The following is a 13,915-nucleotide window of genomic DNA, read 5'->3' as shown; positions in this document are numbered from 1 at the left end:
AAAGACATATTTATTTAGCATCATAATTACATTTAGCAATCAACAGCATGGGTGCAAAAAAATTCTACATTAAAACCCTTTGTTGGAACGCTTTACACTTTCCACAGAACAGAAACTAACATAACCTGTTATACAATTAGTCCCAAAAACAGTCCTTATGTTTTTTGCCCATACACATGAGTATTGTCTAAAACATGTCTTCTTTGTAGCAGCTAGGCCCTGCCACCACTGTGCTTGGCTGAGTTCACAAATCTGTGGTAACCTATTGCTTCCCTGTCGCTTCTCTGGCTCTCCTCTCCTACTAAGCTGTGTTTCCTGGCAGTAATTAAAATCTTCTGCCACTTCCATAGTTACTGCTGCTACGGAACTGCCATAGCCACCGTGGTTTTGTGGTTTGGCAAAGTGTTGGCCTCCACTAATATAGGGGCCAGAGACTGTGGCTCCAAAGTTTCTTCCCTTCATGGGTCCAAAATTTGAAAACTGATTGATTGTGATAATTGCCAAAAATCATTGTAGCTTCCACCACCTCCAAAATTGCCTCCATCATGACCAAATCCATTATAGTCATCCCCACTGCCACCAAAGCTACTGAAGTTCCCTCCACAACCAAAGTTGTCATTCCCACCAAAAACACCTCCACGACTACCACCAAAGTTTCCAGAACAATTTTGACCTCTTTGGCTGGATGAAACACTAGCCATCTCTTGCTTGGCAGGGCTTTCCTAACTTCATAGTTGTGGCCATTCACAGTATGGTATTTCTGAATGACAATCTTATCCACGGAGTCATGGTCATCAAAGGTTACAAAGGCAAAGCCCCTTTTCTTGACACTGCCTCTGTCAGTCATAATTTCAATCACTTCAATTTATCCATATTGTTCAGAATAATCTCTCAGGTGATGTTCTTCAGTGTCTTCTTTAATGCCACCAACAAATATCTTTTTCACAGCTAAGCGGGCACCTGGTCTTTGAGAATCTTCTCTTGAGACAGCTCTCTGTGGTTCCACAACTCTTCCATCCACCTTGTGTGGCCTTGCATTCATGGCTGCATCCACCTCCTCCACAGTGGCATATGTGACAAACCCAAAGCCCCTGGAGCACTTGGTCTTTGGATCTCTCCTTACCACATAGTCCTTCAGTATTCCCCATGGCTCAAATGGTTCCTCAGGTTCTCATCCATTGTTTCAAAGCCCAGCCGTCCAATGAAGAGCTTCTGCAGCTCTTCAGGCTCTTTCGAAGACTCTGACTAGACACGAGAGTAGTAGGAAGAGAGATTTGAACGATGCTTCCTCGGCGGGTGGACAGAAAGGAGTAAGCCAGCGAATCTCAACTCAGATTCGTTAACCATTTGTGGATTGTTAGAAGTTCTATGGCTTGTTTCTGCAACTGAGAAACATTAGCTCTGATCTCTATGCCAAGCAATAATTTTTAATTGCATAACAACACTCTGTCCACCAAAAATTCTCAAAAAGTCTCATGATCAGTTACACCTCACAAACATTTCTAATATCGTTAGAATTCTCTGTGTCTATAACCTAGTAGAAGGTATTGAATGGGAGAATTTGGCTTAGGATTTATGATGTATTGTACAGTCTTCAGAGAGCTTTGCAATCATTGTCCATTTAATGAACACAATAGCCCTGTAATGTAGGTAAGTATTATTAGCCTACAACTGAGTAAAATGAGAGGTTCAGTGTCTTGCCTTGGGTGACATAGGTAGTAGATAACAAATTAGAGATTAAGATTTGAAAATTTCTGACCCTCCATGTGTTGTCTTTTTTTCCATTCTCTAAAAAGCAACTACATTCTATTCTGGAAGAAGTTTAATTTCTGTAGATGTTAAAATTATTCCTGAATATGAATTTTTAAATATATTTTAGCCCTTTGAATTATCTATTTTATGGAACCCATATTGCATTCACATGTAGTTTAAACCTTCCAGTATTAACTGATACACATAATCCAAAATGAATAATTCATTCATTCAACAAAAGTATTATAGATGCTTAATAATACCATAAAATAGCTGGTGCTAAGGCTAAAAAGAGTCAATAAGCCAAGGTTCCTACCTTCAGTAATTTCTTTGTCATTAATACTTTATGTTATAAAGAAGCATAAATACTAATAAAATATGTATATTTCAGATATATGTTTAATATCCCCAAAACAATAATTTATACTAGAGAAAAGTCAAGTAATCATCTTTAAAACCTATCCAACTTAATCAATATGCTATGTTTATTTTGCTTTAGATATAAAGGAGCTTTCAAGTCCAGTTCACTGTAGTTAATAAACCAATATAAAATTGCAAAGACATCTGGTTTATCCATAGTTACACAAGTTACATTGAGGAAAATTTTATTAAAATAGTGTTTTACCAAATATAGAGTTTAGTTCCAGGCAAGAAATTATTTAAACACAAAAAACTTCAAGTCAAAGAGTGTTTTGTATGACTATATATAAACACTAAACTTGTGTTCCCTAAAATGTGATATTTTCTTTGTGTGGGAAGAATTAATTCACTTTGTCTCTACGCTACAAAGGAGTGAATGTCACAGGAGAAAAGGCTTGAATTATTATAATCCCTATGAGAAGTTATTGTAGATGATATTGGATAAGATGCATTTCTAAAGGACCAATACCATTTAACGAGGGAGTAGAATAGCCTAATGAATTTTGAGGCCCCTTATGCAATTAATGACTTGAAGTGCTGTCTTCTGTTGTCTTTCTTATTGTTGATATAAACTTTGTTAAAATTATTTATTTGCTTTGTCTTTAAATAGATTTTTAACCAGTAGAGCGTCCATTCTTCAATACATGCACAAAATCTTCCAATTTTAGGGTATCATTTGAGAATGACAGCAGCAATTTTTTTAATGCAATGAAGATCTCACAAGTATCAGGATTGTTCAACAGGGTAGGAGTCCAATTGCTTTTCTAAGACTTTGTATTGGAAACCAAAAAACTCTACAATAAAATGTTTTAGTTCATTTTTAGCTCACAAATACATGGCTTGTCTTTTGTGATAATCACAAGAGAAATTTTTTAAAAATGAATATACATAATATATTTATCTAGTATATTTTTTTAAAAGCTAGGTAATTTTCCAGACATTTTAAATGTATATTTCTTTAATTACAATACTTGTTATTTTATCCCCTGAGGTCGGTAAGTACAACAGTCTTATTCTGGTATTACCGATTAGACGATGAAGGCAGACAGGGCTCAGATGACATATTTATTACAGCAGAGGAAATTAATGGCAGCTCTAGGATCAAAACTCGGAAGCTCTGGCTCACTTACCAATAGTTTGCATATTTGTTTAAAATAAAAATGTCACACAGCAAACTGACTGCAAAACTCAACAGTGCCTCTTACCATGGCACCTGAATTTTCTCTTTAACTTAAAAATAAAAAAGAGCAATAACATCAACACACTGCTACTTATTTTCATAAAGTTTCTAAAAATGAGAAATAGTTTGGTACATCTGTGTATAAATCCTAATTGGAAAAGTTTTCAAGCAGTAAGTGCCTCAAAAAGCTAACTCAAACATTACACTACATATTGCTATGAAAGCTTTGAGGGAATTTGAGATATGGATTGGACTGGGGAAAATTCTTTAACAGTCCGTCTAGTTATAAACATTTTGTGTGGAGTTAGTTTGTCTTTATGTTTTCTCCCATGGATGTGTGTGGACATTTTTTTAAAAAAAGAAATCTTGAATTTTACTTTTCAATAGGACAGTAATCATGAATTTTAGGGGAAAAAAACTGGATGCCTAAAATGAATTAAACTACCTAAAGATAACCATTGACTCCTTTTTGAGGGCATAGTCAATTCTATTCACCTTAAGTAAGTAAGCATGCTGTTCATCATAAGATAATACAATGTAGATATTAGTACCTGAAATATTCCAATGTTCACAAATTTTAGTTCCTGAAACTAAATTTGCCTGTAACTGAGATAAATAAGACAGAAATCATGTTACCCAATCAGTGAAAACCGCAGAGGAGGTTACAGGGATTATTCCAGCCCAATAATTTGGAAGAATTTATCCCCATTTCCACACACACAATAAAGGTTTTATATTGAGGGTTCTTCTCTTCCTTTAAATTGCAGACTACTGTAGAAGGATAGACTTTATTTATAATGTGACTTCAAAATTGGGACAATTTAAGTCAAGTCTTATGTACAAAAGAATGCACGTTGGGAAAGGGGACAGCAAGACTGGTGTGGTAAAGAATGGGGCCGTTTGGGAAGGGAAGTAACAGAAATGGCAATAATATTCTTCAGTCTTGATTGTGCCATCAATCACAATTTTAGTTTTTGTGTTTTTTTGTGGTTTTTTTTTTTGAGATGGAGTCTGGCTCTGTCGCCCAGGCTGGAGTGCAGTGGCGTGATCTTGGCTCACTGCAAGCTCTGCCTCCCGGCTTCACGCCATTCTCCTGCCTCAGCCTCCCGAGTAGCTGGGACTACAGGTACCCGCCACCATGCCCGGCTAATTTTTTTGTATTTTCAGTAGAGACGGGGTTTCACCGTGGTCTCAATCTCCTGACCTCGTGATCTGCCCGCATCGGCCTCCCAAAGTGCTGGGATTACAGGCGTGAGCCACCGTGCCTGGCATAATTTTAGTTTTTAAAGCTAAAAAGAGGAGAATGATAAAAAAAACAAAAAACATGAAGAGAAAATAGTTAAAGGAGAAGGTGGGTGAAATGGACATTGAGGGAAGTGCTACAGATTGATTTGCAAGTTTTCAAGAGTAGGTGTTCCCGTGTCAACTCTCACCAATCATTCAGCTATATTAAGTACTCTAAATACACTGGAGGGTCCTTAAACAGTATTTGCTGTAGAGCAGAATTCAGCATGTGAACTGTAATCAAAGAATTTTAGTTTGCAAAAGTATATCATTAACTCACCCTGTATGAGTCCCTAGAATATAGTTATAGCAAAGCTTCTGGTACACACGTCCTCCCAGTGTGTACGTGCGTGGACATGTGTATGTGTGAGATACTATGCTCTATAAATCGCTAATTTACTCCACAGAAGATAGGAAAATATCCAGTGTATATAAATGTGAATTGTGTATTTTAGACTCTAGTGCCACCATCAATTTCACCCTTCTTTCCATATTAGTATTAAAATATTCATGTCTGCAATTGTCAAAGAATGTTGCTCACGGCAATATCCTGACTGTCTATCCGTGGGTCAGTATCCCACGCTGTCTTAATGGTAGCTTTCTCTAGAGTGTTTTTGTGGCAATCAATCAACATGGAAGAAAAATACAAAAGAAGTATTATTCATCAGATATCCATTGTATCTACAGTGCTAGGTTTGCTATATAAAATATTCACAATGTTATCTTATATATGTAGAATAAAAAACAGGAACTTAAAATGTACATTTTGAGAGTATGTACCACATATAGACAATCTCTTCTAGTAGGAAAATAAGAGAAAATTGTACTATAATTTTTGTTCTATAATATGAAACACTCAATTATTTATTCCATGGCCCAAAAGATACATATACTTCTTTTATTTTATAACTTTTTTTTACATTACTATTTTTACTGATCTTTTTATTTTTCATATCAGGCAATTAAACCCATGTTCTGTCTTCTGGCAAGGTGAATAAAAATTAAATATTCATTTAAATAATCTCCATGCTTATGTTCAACAATCCACATCTAAAATATTATTAATGTGTTAAATTATTAAACATAAATCACAGGACAAAACTTTCGGCTTGTAAAAGTCACCAAGGTAAGTCATGGAATCTCAGTGTCATTTAGTTTTTTATTATATAAATTGAATTTTTAAAAAGGCACGTAGAGTTCCTTCACATAACTAAAAATAGCTACACAAGAGCAGGTAATTATTTCATTATGCAAACGTGAAACAACACTCCATTGATTTACACGATAAAAAAATTTTTCTAAGAGTAATGTGAAGTATTTAGTTTCCAGTTTTCTCTTTGTAAGGCTTCATATATTCCTTGGCATTTAAATACTCAGACATAAGACATATTTTCCTGTTGTGAAAATAGTGTGTGCACACGTGTACTTACGAAGAATAATACAAATGTGTTGAACATAGCAAGAATAAAAGTTAACAATGAGGAATTTTAACATGAATATTCATTCAAAATAATTCAAGCATGAGGGTAATATTAATTTAGACTTTGTAAATACTGATTTTTACTATAAGCCCTGAAGATATTCATCAAAAACATGTTGACTACGAGTATGTTTTCAAGGAATTAAGAGATTCATGGAACAATAAAAATGGACCCTAAGACTCATTTGTTAATCTATTCACTCATAGCTAAAGCCGGTACCCTAGCAAGCAAGCATGATCTTTTCTGCAATGTCTACCATAAACTATGGTGCTTTAATAAATGATCACATTTGAAAAATGTAAATGCACTTCTCTCAAGGAAAGATCAAACAGAACTCTTGTTTAATTCATGTTATGAATATACTTTTCAGTTCAAATACTCTTTCAAGATGTTTTCCTGGTAAAATTCATATATCACATATATATCTAAACATATAGAGAGTGAGTGTGAAAAACTCTGTCGGAGAAGTTTTACACTTTACAAGTCCTTTAATGAGAGTCAGAGAACGCCATCAGGAAGACTCATAAGCCTGTGTGAAGTGAGACTCATTTTAATGAAAAGCACTCTCACACCTCATTTGTAGAATTATACCGAGCAGTTTAAATTCCTCATCTGTCACTTAGAGGTTAGGCTTATTGAAATGCATCCTGGACCACAGAATGCCTTTTTTCCTTTCTCTTGTTTTCACTACTGCTGAGTTTTTGTTCTGAAGGCCATTGACTGGTTCTGACAAGAAAGTAAAGCCCTACAAACAATCTTGTGAAAGACCCATTGTTAGTGTCATCAGATGTCTTGGTGTACTCCCGTGTGAATGAAATTGTGAAATGATAGATGTTCTGAGGGAGAATTCTTTCAGGCATGTAACGCTATTTCAAAGTTTAAAATTTATCTCCTTATTTAGATGACCAATAGCTTGTCTCTGGCTTGACTATTGTTGATTAATTGGTCTAGAAGAACAAGTAGTAAAGCTTCTTTATTTTTCTAAAGGTAAATCCACCAGAAAAAACTACTCAAAGTCAGTGGAAAGAAAATACAATAAGCTGTAAAGTATGCTCTGGCTGAGAAAAGGGACAACAAAACTTTTGTAGATCAAAATGTGAAAAATACAATTACTTATTTATAGCTTGTCGGGTGTATTCCCACAAGTCGTTTTGTTTCTGTTTTCTAGAACTTCAGGAAGATTTTGAAACACTCCCACCAAACCAATCTCTTTCTCACACCTCAGTTGTGCTCCAGACTTAAAACAATGTATTTATTTTGTTTTAAAGTATCAAGAATTTCCATAGAAATTACTGAAATACTGAATACAGATTGTGGATGCTCAGTTAATTCTTTGTTGAAGTATTCGAAGATGCTGTAATTTATTATTTTTATGTACTAGATTTTTTTGCTATAAGTTTTTATACTCGTTTTTAAAATGACTAAAATCCTCTTTGGCAAATATAGCATTTTGATCTTTTAATAACTAAATGTTTGTACGAATATAAATTAAAAGTAATAATGTGCTGTGATGATCCTTGCTGTAATTATTTATGACATGACCTAAAGAATATGTTATATTATTTTCATAAATTTGCCAGCTAAGTTCTATTTTTTTATTTCTTTCTTTCTACTTCACTTTTCCCAAATTTAACACTTAATACAGACCATTATAAACATTTGAACTGTGAAACTCTTCTGAACTGTATTGATGCCTTAGTAAATTTCCTTGAAATATAAATTCAAAATATAAATTCCGAATTATCTAGCATGAGCACATCTAATCATTGACAAAGTCACCTTTTATTTTTTAATACTTTAAGTTCTGGGGTACATGTGCAGAATGTACAGTTTTGTTACATAGGTATACATGTGCCATGGTGATTTGCTTTACCCATTAACCCGTCACCTATATTAGGTATTTCTCCTAATGCTATCCCTCCCCTAACCCCCACATCCCGACAGGCCCCAGTGTGTGATGTTTCCCTCCCTGTGTCCATGTGTTTCCATTGTTCAACCCCCACTTATAAGTGAGAACATGCAGTGTTTGGTTTTCTGTTCTTGTGATAGTTTGCTGAGAACGATGGTTTCCAGTTTCGTCCATGACCCTGCAAAGGACATGAATGCATCCTTTTTTATGGCTGCGTAGTATTCCACGGTGTACATGTGCCACATTTTCTTTATCCAGTCTATCATTGATGAACATTTAGGTTGGTTCCAAGTCTTTCTTTTCTGTTGTGAATAGTGCTGCAATCAACATACATGTGCATGTGTCTTTATAATCCTTTGGGTATATACCCAGTAATGAGATTACTGGGTCAAATGGTATTTCTGGTTCTAGATCCTTGAGGAATCGCCACACTGTCTTCCACAATCATTGAACTAATTTACACTCCCACCAACAGTGTAAAAGCATTCCTATTTCTCCACATCCTCTCCAGCATCTGTTATTTCTCCACATCCTCTCCAGCATCTGTTGTTTCCTGACTTTTTAATAATCGCCATTCTAACTGGTGTGAGATGGTATCTCATTGTGGTTTTGATTGGCATTTCTCTAATGACCAGTGATGATGAGCATTTTTTCTTGTGTTTGTTGGCTGCATAAATGTCTTCTTTTGAGAAGTGTCTGTTCATATCCTTCACCCACTTTTTGATGGGGTTGTTTTCTTTTGTAAATTTGTTTAAGTTCTTTGTAGATTCTGGATATTAGCCCTCTGTCAGATGGATAGATTGCAAAATTTTCTCCCATTCTGTAGGTTTCCTGTTCACTCTGATGATAGTTTATTTTGCTGTACAGAAGCTCTTATGTTTAATTCAATCCCATTTGTCTATTTATTTTGGCTTTTGTTGCCATTGCTTTTGGTGTTTTGGACATGAGGTGTTTGCCCACGCCTATGTCCTGAATGGTAATGCCTAGGTTTTCTTCCAGGGTTTTTATGGTTTTAGGTCTTACATTTAAGTCTTTAATCCATCTTGAGTTAATTTTTGTATAAGGCATAAGGAAGGGATCCACTTTCAGTTTTCTGAATATGGCTAGCCAGTTTTCCCAACACCATTTATTAAATAGGGAATCCTTCTTTGCCCATTGCTGGTTTGTGTCAGGTTTGTCAAAGATCAGATGGTTGTAGATGTGTGGTGTTATTTCTGAGGCCCCTGTTCTGTTCTATTGGTCTATATATCTGTTTTGATACCAGTACCACGCTGTTTTGGTTACTGTAGCCTTGTAGTATAGTTTGAAGTCAGGTTGCGTGATGCCTCCAGATTTGTTCTTTTTGCTTAGAATTGTCTTGGCTCTGTGGGCTCATTTTTCATTCCATATGAAGTTTAAAGTAATTTTTTTCCAATTCTGTGAAGAAAGTCAGTGGTAGCTTGATGGGGATAGCATTGAATCTATAAATTACTTTGGGCAGTAGGGCCATTTTCATGATATCAGTTCTTCCTGTCCATGAGCATAGTATGGTTTCCCATTTGTTTGTGTCCTCTCATTTCCTTAAGGAGTGGTTTGTAGTTCTCCTTCAAGAGATCCTTCACATCCCTTGTAAGTTGTATTCCTAGGTATTCTATTCTCTTAGTAGCAATCGTGAATGGGAGTTCACTCATGATTTGGCTCTCTGTCTGTCTGTTATTGGTGTATAGGAATGCTTGTGATTTTTGCACATTGATTTTGTATCCTGAGAAAAGTCATCTTTATCTTTCCAAGTAAAATAAACAGATAGCTTCCTTTGGTTGTATCATTATGCAGTGATGCAGTTGAAAGATGACAGAAAACATTTTTAAAAATAACGTCGGAATCTTTCTTTTCCTATCATCTCATGGAAAAGTTTTACATGCCTATCATATTAGGAATTCTGAAGATACCTTTGTGTGAAGATTGACAGTGCAGCACCACCACATTTCTGAGCACTTTCGATATGCATTGGCATGCCCTAGGTTCCTGTTACACAGTTGAATACAGTTTAGTGTAAATTTAATAGATCATTTTATTTGGGTGTAATTAGAATTATAAATATGAAGAGGAATAAAAAAGAAGCTTGTTGGTTATCAAATAATTTAACTAGTGTATGTAGTTTTAGAAATTCAAAATTTACCCATTTGAAAAAATAATTTTCAAACATGCATAAAACATGAAGTATGAGATTTCTAATTTTAAGAATCTGATAATTATTATATAGAAATTATAAACCTAGCATAAAGCTTACAGTGTTTACATATTTTATTTAAATATCCTACTGCTACTAGGTGCATGTGGTTGTTATGAGTCACACATTTATTAAACATTCATATAAAACCTAGCAAATGTATGTTCTTGGCATCTTTTGGAATTTAAATCTTATGATTGCCACATTATTATATTAAGATGGACACAATCAAATGTTTTAGTTGGGGCCAGTAAATTAAGACATTTAGAATTTTTTTTAATTTTTATCAATTATAATTTAAATAAAGTTAAATAAAAAGTCTTGAATACAATAAAACTTTGTAAAATAAATATTAACATCTATATATAAACATGTATAAAATCTTGAAGTATTTATATTGTTAGTTTCAGTTTACATGTTGAAAGTGTCTTGACCATTGACATAGTGGCTGTTCTTACTGACTCATGAAGAGATTGTTTCACTCATTTATTCATTCATTAAGCCAACATATATTTAGAACCCTATACTAGAGAACAGGGATTTGACAGTAACCTTTCCCTGGGTTATCTACGACTAGAGCACCTCTACATTCATCAAAATGTCTCCCGTACTTATTATTTTTGAAAGTCCCCGAAAGATAGCTTAGAAACAACTCATTTCTGTAACCAATAGCCATATTCTACCGTTCTTGTACTTGCCCTTATTGTAATACATTGCAGGGGCATCAGTTCTTTTGTTTTCATCAATTATAAATATGATGAAACATTAAAGATGAAAAACAACAACTTGATTATTGGGGTCATCAGTATGTAAAATAACAAGGTGTTCTTTAAAATATACCTTTTAAAATGTATGCAGAATCCACTCACTTCTCACTACCTCTACTGCTGCGACTATAGGTCTGTCATCATCATCCCTTGTCCCTAAATTACTGTAAAAGCTCTCTAGCTGGCCTTCCTGTTTTGATTCTTCCTCACTCTCTTCATTTTCACAGAGCTGCCTGACAGCATATCATTCTTCTGCTCAATACCGTAAAGAAACTTCCATTTTATTCAGAGTTAAAGACAAATTCTTATAATGGCCTGAGACCTGGTTCTTCATGACTTCTCTGACTTCCTCTTCTATTCTCATCCTTGTCCATTCCAGCTGCATTGGCCTACTTTCTGTTCCTCAAAAATCCTTTGTACACTCTGGCCCTAAGACATATGCCCTGCTCTTCTATCTTTCTGCCACCCTCTTCAGCCAAACCACTTCTTGAATAGCCCTTGTTCCTCCTTCAGGTCTTTGCGTAAATAGCATTTCCTTGATGAACAGAATATTTAAAATGGCAACCCTTCTCTAGTCGTCTGAAGCATATGTCGCCCTCTACCACTGTAAATAATTTACCTATCTATCTGTTTTGTCTATGGTTAAGGGCTTATCTCATCCACAAGAATTGGGTTAGTTGCTTATACTACGTTCCCATTTCACTTTCTACTTTCTTTGCCATATTATTATATGATATGATAATTGCTTGTTGAAATTCAGCCTGATCAATAAACTGCAAGGGTGGGATCATGGATTTTTTGAAATCCATGCAAATAACGAGGACTCATTATAAATGTGCTCACTGTTAAATTCATTCATTCATCATTATGAATGAATTTAACAAATGAATTCATTGTTAAATGAACGTTGAATATAATGTCAGATTTAGCATGTTGCATTAAAAAATTTAAAAATTTAGCATGATGCATATAAGCCTTTTAGCAAGGCTTAAAGATGGAAAATATTTTTTAGTAAATAAACACTTAGAGATTTAGATCTTAACTTTTTTTCCATGTGCCTGGAATGAGTACTTTCTTATCTATTTATGTGTGTGTATATATGTGTGTGTGTGTGTATATGTATGTATATATATGTATGTATATATTAGAACACAATAAATACTTTTAAGGATGAATCTCACATTTTTAGCATTTAGTAGTCCTGAACAGACACTACAGTTTGCCAGGAAGTCAAGATTATCAATTTCCAGGATCTGCCATGTACAAGAAGTTATTTTTTAATCTCTCTGAGGACTGTGAGAAGGAATAACACCACCATCTATGAATACACCAAATTCAAGGCTCTATTTGTTCCAGTTGTCATATTCTAAAACAGGCTCAAATATATTGCAAAGATGACCAAATGAGAGCCCTGTTTGTTTAAATTTTTTTAATATTTAAAAGGAATTACAGGAAAATAAAATTTATTCATGTATGCATGTATGTGCCGTCTTTCCTTCAAGTTTAACCGCCAAATGCTTTGAGAGCTGGCAAGTCTGAGTAACACTGGTATCTGTTCTTTTTTACCATATCAAAACTTGAGCTTAAAAAAATCCTATCAGGCCGAGCATGGTGGCTCACGCCTGTAATCCCAGCAATTTGGGAGGCCGAGACGGGCGCATCACGAGGTCAGCAGATCGAGACCATCCGGGCTAACACGGTGAAACCCCGTCTCCACTAAAAATACAAAAAATTAGCCAGGCGTGGTGGCGGGCACCTGTAGTCCCAGCTACTCGGAGAGGCTGAGGCAGGAGAATGGCGGGAACCCGGGAGGCGGAGCTTGCAGTGAGCCGAGATTGCGCCACTGCACTCCAGCCTGGGCGACAGAGCGACTCCGTCTCAAAAAAAAAAAAAATAAATAAATCATATCAGTTGATGATGACAGCAGAATGTGGCAGGGCTGAGCACTCAATATTCATTTCCCAGGCTAATAAAAAGTAAATAAATATTCTGAAACAAAGGAAGTTCTGAGACTCTTTCCTACCTTATCTAATAGCTACCGCTGAAAACAAAAAAGTGTCATGGAAAATGGTGGGTAGTAATAGTATAAAAATGGACTTGAGGTTGAGTCCATCCTGAAGCACCCCTAAATAAAAGATAAAGCTGAGAGAAGATAGAAAAGCCCCGATTTTTCTCACCTAAGGCCAATTTCGGAGGAGGCAGAAGGGTAACAATCTGTGCTGCAGCCAAGGGTAGTAAGTGGAAGAAAGTAGGGAAAAGATGACTTAGAAGAGCGTCATCAATTATGATTTAAGAAAAGAAACCAGGGGTGCAGATGAATTACCCTTACGCACCCAGCAGTAGCCCCCACTGGCTGTGACCTGAAACCTTCACATCTAATCAACAAGCCAGCCGCTATTGCAGGGAATGAGGAAGGCAGGGAGGCAGGTAGAGTTAAAAGGAAAGGAGACACTCCAGACAATGCAATCAGCAGCAAGGTGAGTATGAGATATGTTTTTTCACATTTGTATTAGGTGTGTTCCCCAAGTATAATGGGAATACATTTAAACATACTTTCTTGATTCTAGAAGTTCTTGATCCCAGAAGTTTACGTGAGCAGAGGTTATACTCCATGGGAGAATTTGGTATAGCAAAAATGTATTTCAAATGGACAAAAAAAAAATGGTATCAAAGTATTTTAAGATAAATTACCTTTGACCGTCAGCTTCCTTTTCAGTGCTTTGAGGTCTATAAGACATATAAAGAAGATTTATTTTGTGGAAAATGAAGACTACTTAAACCAAATGGAGGTGGAGGGCCTGTACCTTTATTTTATTTTATTATAGCATTGTCCTTGCAAAACTAAGGAAGTTCCACATTTTCTTTAGACATCATTAGGTGCCAACCTCTTGCAGGACAATTTTGATGCTATGT

The 13,915-nt window shown here is 35.5% G+C and overlaps 1 pseudogene; it reads right to left on the bottom strand.

Annotated features, from left to right (window-relative positions):
• Nucleotides 1-325: 325 nt before the first annotated feature.
• On the bottom strand, nt 326-2,089 carry LOC100595018 (annotated as a pseudogene).
• Nucleotides 2,090-13,915: the final 11,826 nt, after the last annotated feature.

This window comes from Nomascus leucogenys, chromosome 12 (assembly GCF_006542625.1).
Source record: "Nomascus leucogenys isolate Asia chromosome 12, Asia_NLE_v1, whole genome shotgun sequence".
Taxonomy (NCBI): Eukaryota; Metazoa; Chordata; class Mammalia; order Primates; family Hylobatidae; genus Nomascus; species Nomascus leucogenys.
This window is presented reverse-complemented; position numbering and strand designations above follow the sequence as displayed.